The sequence below is a fragment of the Rhinopithecus bieti genome, unplaced genomic scaffold, assembly GCF_001698545.2.
Source record: "Rhinopithecus bieti isolate Rb0 unplaced genomic scaffold, ASM169854v2 scaffold_12151, whole genome shotgun sequence".
In the NCBI taxonomy this organism is placed as follows: domain Eukaryota; kingdom Metazoa; phylum Chordata; class Mammalia; order Primates; family Cercopithecidae; genus Rhinopithecus; species Rhinopithecus bieti.
The window spans coordinates 2,997,756-3,006,742 of NW_016807233.1; the positions used below are offsets into that span (position 1 = coordinate 2,997,756).

The window sequence follows — 8,987 nt, forward strand, 5'->3', positions numbered from 1 at the left end:
TTACATAGATTGGGCTTGGAAAATAATGAACTCTCAGGAAAGATGTGGACACACCCCCCTAAGTCACAGAGAAGAAAATGCTAATTGCAAGGAAGAAGCCAAAGTAACATGTCCCCAAAATTGCTCTGTGGAAGCCCAAATGTAGCTACCTTTCATGAAAAGATAATGGATGCATATCACAGCGTCATTTTAGAGATCCTCAGACTACATTAGCAAACAAAAGGCTCTGAAGTCCAGCAGTTATAAAACGTTCATGGCATGATTTCCTACAAGTCTTTGCTCAAGAAAAATTTTTGTTGTTGTTGTTGTTCAAGGAACACCTATTACCTGGAATGACTTCTAGGAAATGCTGGCCAACAAAATGGCTTGTGTTGTTGCAGAGGTCCAGAAAAACATTTTCTCCTAATTTGCAAGTCCTTAGAGATGCCTCCAAAACAAAAGTCCTGCTTAATAGATTCTATCTGTCAATAACTAGTTCACACTGATTTTCAGAGAAAGAGCTGAGAGGCTGGAGTTAAATCACACTCAAAAATAAAAGAGATCCCACTTCTGGGTATATCCCAAAGGAATTGAAATTGGTATATCAAAGAGATAGCTGCACATTAATGTTCATTCCAGCATTATTCACATTAGCTAAGATATGGAATCAACCTAAGTGCCCATCAACAAATACATGGATAAAAGAAATGTGGTCTATATAAACGAAGGAATAATATCAGCCTTTTAGAAATAGTAAATTCTGTAATGTGCAATAACATGGATGAACTTGGAGGATACTATGCTAAGTGAAATAAGCTAGGTAAAGAAAGACAAATACTGCATAATCCCACTTGCATGTGGAATCTAAGAAAGTTGAGTCCAAAGAAGCAGAGAGCGGAATGTTGGTGACCAGAGACTGGGGAGGGATGTGGATGGGGAAAAGGGAGATATTGATCAATGGGTACAAAGTTTCAGTTAGACAGGAGAAATAAGCTTTAGTAATCTATTGCACAGAATGGTGACTATAATTTTTTAAATGCATTGTATGTTTCAAAATTGCTAAAAGGATAGATTTTCAATGTTTTACCAAACAAAAAAATACATATGTGAGGTGCCAGACTTGGTGATGAGACCCATTTAGTTATTTCACAAGGTAGCCACATCAAAATATCATATCATGCCTTATACATATATACAATTAGTATTCATAAATTAAAATAAATTTTAAAAATAAAGGAATGCCTAAAATATGAAAGAGAAGTTCTGAACTTTCTTGTGATTGCCATTCAAGTTCCTATCTCAGAAAGGAAGTCAAAACTCCAGGCAGAAGGCCAGCTGCGACCTTCAGAAAGTTCTAAGCAGGGCCTTGGTCACTGACTTTGGTTCTAAAGTTGGAAGAATAAGCTTCTAAGTCCTTTTTCCTTTCTTAACTGCAGTGTGACCTCAAACAACTTCCTTAACCTTCTCAACCCTCCCCATCCTGACCTGTAAAATGAGAAAAGTACAGTAATACCAGCAGCATCTACTTGTTTGATTCTCATGTGGATAAAAGGAGGCAACAGATGGGGAGTTCTGAGCCTGTTGTTAGCATCCATCCAATCCATGGTGGCTGTTAGGACAACTGACCATTTGGGTTACTCTCCAGTGTTCCCATAGCAAGCTGCACTGAAACACTTTAAATGGTGAAACTTCATTATTTTTTTCCTGGGCAATGAAGAAGGTGGCAGTCAAATGGAAGGGAAGAGGGGCTGCAAGACGTGGAGGTAGTGGTGGCAACTCTGGAGAGGAAAGGAACATGGCCAAGAAGTTAGAATTTGTGCTACATCAAGAAGGAAGAACCCAAAAGCAGCCCAGAGACTTCACAGCCACATAAGAAAAATAAAGGGGGCCAGGCACGATGCCTCACGCCTGTAATCCCAGCACTTTGGGAGGCTGAGGCAGGTGGATCACGAGGTCAGGAGTTTGAAAGCAGCCTGACCAACACGATGAAACCCTGTCTCTACTGAAAATACAAAAATTAGTTGGGCGTGGTGGCCCACACCTGTAATCCCAGCTACTTGGGAGGCTGAGGCTGGAGAATCCAGGAGGCAGAGGTTGCAGTGAGCAGAGATTGCACCACTGCACTCCAGACTGGGCGACAGAGTGAGACTCCATCTCAACAAAAAAAAAAAGGACGTGACTATGGCCAAAACCAACTTGTAAAACATCACCATGAAATGTCACCAAGCTACCTACAAGATGCTGGGCATACCTTCAGGGGAATGAAGAAACAACTATGCAACTTTCGATTGCTTCATATTTCTCTTGCATTTCTAGTTCAGGTTTAGTTTTGGTTTTCTGTTATTGTTGTTGTTTTGTATCGCAAAAAATAAAAATAAAAAATAAAAAACATTGCTATCGTCGGGGCCTACAGGTTTTTCAAGAATATGTAATCTGTTCATTACTTACACTACATGGGGCCTGGGCATGCAAGCCTGAATGAAAGGAGTACTCACCCCTGCTTAGAGCCCACAAGGGGTGCTCAGGGGTAGGTCAGGGCTTCACTTCTGTGTGAGTTTTCCAAGCTGCTGTAACAAATGATGGAAAACTGGGTGCCTTTAAACAAGAGATGGAACCGAAGTGTCAGGAGCCCGTGCTCCTGCTGAAGCCCCCAGGGGAGAATCCACCCCGGCCTCCTCCAGCTTCTGTTACTCCTGGCCTCCTTCAACTCTAGGCAGCATCACTCAAGAACACGATGAAAATAGTATTATCAGTCCCATTTTACAAATCAGGAAATTAGAGTCCATATTGATTAAGCAATTTGTAAAAATGTGCATAGATGTTTAATGGTGGGAGTGGAATTTGAATCCACGCCTGAGTGGCTTTAAAGTTCATACGCCTAAGCACTAGTCCAGCTGTTCTCAAACTTAAATATGCATAATAATAACTTGGGAGAATTGATTCAACATAGGTTTCCAGCCTCAGAGGATTTGGAATCACTGGTATGGACTGGAGCTTGAGGATGTTCATTTTAGCAAGGAAGGTGATCTTGGTGTGATTCTTCAGAATTACACTCTGTACAGAAAGTTACACTGCATCCTAAGCTCACGCCCAAAGTAGGGTAACCAGCTGTCTTAGTTTGCACACAGAAAGTCTCTCACGCCAGGGAAACTGGGATAGCTGGTCACCCCGCAGGCCTCACTTGAGCCTACACAAACCACTTTTAGCACAATGCCTGGCACATGGTGGACCCTTGAAAAATATTTTGGGAATGAATGAAGGAAGGAAGGAATACAGCTCCCAGTGGAAGCCTAGGGTTGACTGGCTTGGCTTCCCTGCAGCAAGAAATTTGAGGAAAACTTCAAGGGCTAACTCAGAGGGACAGCTTTGCCTGCTGCCCTGAGGAGTTGGTCACAGCCCTGGAAAAAGTGGTACCTCATCATGTTCCCATTTGTGCTGACGTGTGCAGGCGACGCTTGTCCTTAATGCAAAAAGAAAGGAGAAGAAGGCAGGAGTAAATCTCTTCTGTCATGATTACTCTTCCTGCCTTTTTACTGTCCTTTCCCTAAACCCTCAACCCTCCCCTTCCCCTTCTGCAGAGAGACCTGTCTACTGAGGAGTGGGAATTGAGGGAGGGACCCTGGCATTGGGAGACTGAATTCCGTTCACGCTCTGCCTCTGACCCACTGGTGCTGCTTCTTGGCAAATCAGTGAATCTATCGGGACCTGAGAAATGGCACCAAAAAGCTATGGGAATTGAGCTCCTTTCTTGATTATCTCACAAGGCTGGCCTGGGCTATGTGCATGTGGACAGGACTATGCTAAACGAGGAAGGCTCAGATAATAAAGTGCAGTTCTTTTAAACATCCATTCATTCATCATGCCCCAACACAGTGGGTGACTTGAAGGCCCTGTTCACAGCTAAGGCCAGCACTAGGCTTTTGGAATCTTACTAGTTCAGAACTTTTGATCCTTCAGGAAGACTAGCATGTAACACATAATCACATAGACCAGGATACATAATTATGATCATGACATCATGACGTGTGCTACAGAAAAAAAAGAAGACAGTTTCATCAGACCACATAATATGGGGACCTGACCCAGTCTTGTGGCTTATGGAAGATTTCCCTGAGGAAACAACATTAAGGTGAGGTCACAGGTTGAGCTGGAGTTCTCCAGGTGAAGAAAGGGTGGAACGGCATTCTTAGACAAGGGAACAGCAGGTGCAAACACATTGTTATAAAGGATGGCAGAGTTTTCAATCCATCAATCTTTTTTCTCTTTCCCCTCTTGCTCCCTCTCTCCCTCCTTGTCTTTTTCTCTCCTTCTCCTCCATATCATTCTCACGCCTTTCTTGTTTTACTTCTAATGTGGTTAATATACATTCATCTCCTTGGTGTCGTTCAACAGATAATATGGCTGGATCCCCAATTTGCATAAATGCTGTGGTGGACTTTCCTTCCAAATTTCCATCTCTAAGCATGCCCCCACATAAACACTGGCTTTCAGTGGTGTGAAAAAAAAATACAAGGCCACAAAAAACTCCTCATTCCATTGAGTTTTGCATTACATTGCAAACCACTCAGACATGATTTCTGGTACTGACCTTGTACCAGCTTCGAGGTGTCTTGGGCTGCTGGTGGATCCTGAGGTGTTCAGGTGGGCAAGGCAGCCACAGTTGAGTTGGTTCAGCTTGCAGATTTGGTAAAGAACTTGGAAGACATTTCCCTGGGAGTAGAAACAAGTGGCATCCTTCCAGGAGAAACAGAACTCTTTTCACGTTGTTCGCTCTGATTCGCGCTACATTAAAATAAACCTTCAGTGTCAGCTTCTGGTGCGAGCCTCAGGACTTTTCTAAATGTATCGTCTTCACAAAGACATTTTCACTGTTAATCAACAGAGCGCCATGGATTTGACGCTCTGGTATTGGAGTACAGGTTTTGCAGTTATTTATTTACTGAGAGGGAAACAGAACAGTGGTTCCATTTGCCACTCCTAAATTTATTGTCAGTCCTTCTGTGTGGTGTAAAATTGTTAGTCGTCTTCAACAGCTCTCAGAAATAAGCATTCCAAATATATTCGCCTACTGTACAAAGATGTGCTGATACCACTCCTTGCAATTTTGCCAGAGAGGATGGGAAATAGTAGATATAACTGGTAGGAAATGAATCTTGGGAAGAAAACAAAAACCTAGGACTTTTGCAAAGCCTATGAAATAGCAGGAATCGCAAAGGTGCTTCCTAGCATAGCCTACTTAAAAATGGCCAGGTTAATCACTACAGGCATAAAGGACAGGAGAAGGAGTGTTCCCATATTAACACAGTAGGAAAGGGCAAGAGGATGAACTTTCTGTGTAAGATGGCCCCAACCACCAATGGTCAACCAGTGGGCCCACCGGTTCTTTCATCTGCATCCACTACCTGGCAACTCATACTCTTCTCTCTTCTCTGCCAAAAGAAAGAAAAATACTCTGACGTTGGCCAGAGAATAGGAATTATGTAAACTCGAGCAATTTGGAAGTCCCCAAACCTTTCTGCCTGAGGGAAAAACTTCCCGAAAACAAACAGGAAGTGGAACAAGGGTTTGCAACTATTTTACCACCCAAGTCAAAGATGTGCTGGAGTGGGAGTGCCACGGGTCACAGGAACTGATTGGAAAGATCTCTTCCCAACTCAGCATTCTGTAACCTCTTAACGGCAGCGTGAAATCGGCCATGATTACCAATCAGGACTAAGCTAATTTATCAGCACACTTCTGCCTAACATCTACAGTTATCCACTTCCTACCCCTAGATTATATATCTATTTATTCATTCATTTAATTCATATATATTGAGTCCTTATTATGTGCCAGCACTCTGGAATAGGAAATCCAGTCCCCATTTTATATGTGTAAAAGCTGAAGTTCAGAGAAGTGAGATGACGTGTCCAGAAACACTTAGTGCCAGCCCTCTCCCAGGCACTAGGAATACAGGATGAAAAAGATCAATTAGGTCCTTGCCTACATGGAGTTTAGATACCATCCACTTTAAAATCTGTGTTTATTATAAAATTATTCATTTATTTTTCATTGTTAAGAAACAGCATGAAGGCATGTAAAAGAGACCAGTGGAACTTCCAATCAATTGAAAGAAACAATATGGTCACAATGAGCGAAAGTCCTGTCACAAAAAGTAAAAACGTTTTATATGATCTTGTGGGTGTTGCAGATGTCTAAGCGTGTGTCTGATTTTCGTTCGTATTGCCAGTCACCCAAAAGAGTCATAGATAAGCCCTTGGAGTAGAACTCCCAGTTCCCATTTCATACATGTGAAATAGGAGTGGTTACGCCTTTAAGTCGTGGGAAGCGCCAATATCACATCTTTAGGAAGTGGAATAAGAATATTGATTGACACCTGAGACCCCCTAAATGAGGCTACATATGCCCAGATGCTTTGTAAATAAAAAAGTGTTTTATAATGTCACCACTGATCGCCATAATTATTAGTGGCTGGCATTGTTATTACTACCGCATAAAAGCATAAAATCTTCTAATACCAAACCTGATCCTGAGCTTAGCTTTCTAGAAGAAAGAACCAATGTTAAATTTTTAGGTGTTGTGGCCTCCATAGCAGCCCTCCAGAGAATTTCCTGGGGTGGTAGGGAGGGGATGGGGGAGAAAGGGGGTTAGAAAGCCAGGATTTTCGGAGGGCCAATGTTCTGCAGTGTCCGAGATGATAAGCAGACGGAGATTCCATTAGCTCCACTGATCCAGCATTCGGCTTTAGCCAACAGCAGACCCATCACGAGACCCCGGGCCAAAGATGAGCAACAGCTGCTGGAAACAGAGGCTGCTCTCCCCATCCACACAGTAAACCACTCTTCCTAGCGAAACAAAATGTTCTCATTTAAAATTATTTATTTAGTTTTTAAAGAAAGCCATGCGAGGCATTAAAGTTGTGCTGAAGCTGGTTGTGTTCAAAAACTCCAAATGATAACAAATGTTTTTATTTTATTTCATTTTATTTTCCAAACCATACGGATGTGCCAGCTCAACGCATCACCACTTGTTTATGCCAGAGCAGCTGTCGGCACCCTGATAATGCTATATAGCATCACTCAAGCACAGATTGCCAAACCAATGGAAATCATCTCACAAATTGAAAAAAAAAAATACAAATAAAAATAAAACCCCACTTCAAATAAGATTCCAACTGTAAATTTCTGCAAGAAAGAGGGTCGGGTAGAGGGGTGCGGAAATCCTATAAGTAGTCTTAAAATTCAGTATTGTTTTAACCAGGATAAAGTGTGACTCGTCTGGTTAATCACAACTAGTATTTGACCTTTACAAAGGTACAATTTATGTTTCATGGCCAAGTGCAATTTTGTGTTTTATTTTTTTAATTATAACACTATGATTCAGAAGTCAGCCGCAAGAACAGAGTTTGGAAACTTGATTCCCTATAGGTTTTAGGCACTTTTTACGTATTTATTTGTTTTGACCATGAAAAAATAACCACTCATGACAGGGGTAAACTGCCAAAGACACACATCTCGGCCTGGTGTCCTAGAATCACCCGAAACCTTTATTAAAGTCAGTTCACATGTCCAGCCCCTGCATCCTACACAGATGAGAGTAAGTTAAGCAGAGGATTACACTACAAGGAAAAGTCCTCCAGCTGGAAGGAAGCGAGCTCTGAAAGAACACATAGAATGTTGTGCTTCTGTTTGGCCTCTGTGAGCCAAAATTCTACCTGCTGGAACTTCCTTTATTGTCAATATTTCATGCTGCAGACAGCTAGCAGGGGACTAGAAAGAAACAGGAATAGAAGTCATAGGCACAGCCCTCCAATGCAGGAGGCACTATGCATGATCTCATTCAATCCCTGACTTCAGCAAGATAAGCAAGATTATGACCATTTTACAGATGCAGGAATGGAGGCCTGGAGTGGAGAAGTCACTTGTCCAGGGTTGTTGTGAGTTGAACTATATCACCCAAAATGTGTGTTGAAGTCCTAACCACTAGTACCTGTGAATGTGACCTTGTTTGGAAATAGGGTCTTCACAGATATAATCACGATCCAAGTTAAGATAAGATTGTACTGGAATAAGGTGGGCCCTCAACCCAATGTGGCTGGTGTCCTTATAAGAAAAGGAGAAGAGACACACACACAGAGGCAAATGTCATGTGAGATACGGATATGTACAGAAAGAAGAGGATGGAAGGACACATGTGAACACCATGTGACAATGGAGGCAGAGGTTGGAGCAATGTGTCTACAAGCCAAGGAAAGCCAAGGATTGTTGGCAACCACCACAAGGTAAGAGAAAGGCATGAAACAGACCCTCCTCTAGCGACCTCAGTGAGAATGTGACCCTGCCGGCACCTTGATTTCATACTTCCAGCCTCTAAGCTGTGAGAGAATAAATTCCTGCTGTTTTAAGCCACCTCATTTGTGGTCATTTGTTATGGCAGCCCTAGGAGATTAATACAAGGGGTTAATATGGTTCAGACATCTTACAATGACCAGATATCTTTTGCTCAAAATGAGAAAGAGAAACACTCTTGGCTGGGAGCAGTGGCTCACACCTGTAATCTTAACACTTTGGGAGGCCGAGGCAGGACAACCACTTGAGCCCAGGAGTTCAAGACTAGTCTGGGCTGCACAGTGAGATGCAGTCTTTGCAATTTTTTTTTAAATCAGCTGGGCATGATGGTACACTCCTATAGTCCCAGCTACTCAGGAGGCTGAGGCAGAAGGACACTTTGAGCCCAGGAGTTTGAGGCTGCAGTGAGCCATGATCTCACCACTGCACTCCAGCCTGAATGACAGAGTGTGACCCTGTCTCAAATAAACAAACAAATAAATAAATAAAATACAGAGAGAGAGAAGCAATTTCTATGCAGGAATTTTGGTGCATTTCAAAGAATTTCAAAGATAAAGGAGAAATATATGACAGGGAATGGCAGAACTGGCAAGCCTTCTCCATAGCTCTGTTCATGACTCAGTATTGAATGCCTTCTCCATGCCACATGTCTCACCAGGT

The 8,987-nt window shown here is 42.4% G+C and overlaps 1 long non-coding RNA gene across 1 annotated transcript; it reads right to left on the reverse strand.

Moving 5' to 3' along the window:
* Positions 1 to 1,099: 1,099 nt before the first annotated feature.
* On the reverse strand, positions 1,100 to 4,614 carry LOC108535012 (uncharacterized). Its single transcript, XR_001887109.1, has 4 exons — positions 4,568 to 4,614; positions 3,394 to 3,439; positions 2,475 to 2,701; positions 1,100 to 1,757 (listed from the first exon to the last, which is right to left on the reverse strand). It is a non-coding gene; the product is annotated as an uncharacterized LOC108535012 (long non-coding RNA).
* Positions 4,615 to 8,987: the final 4,373 nt, after the last annotated feature.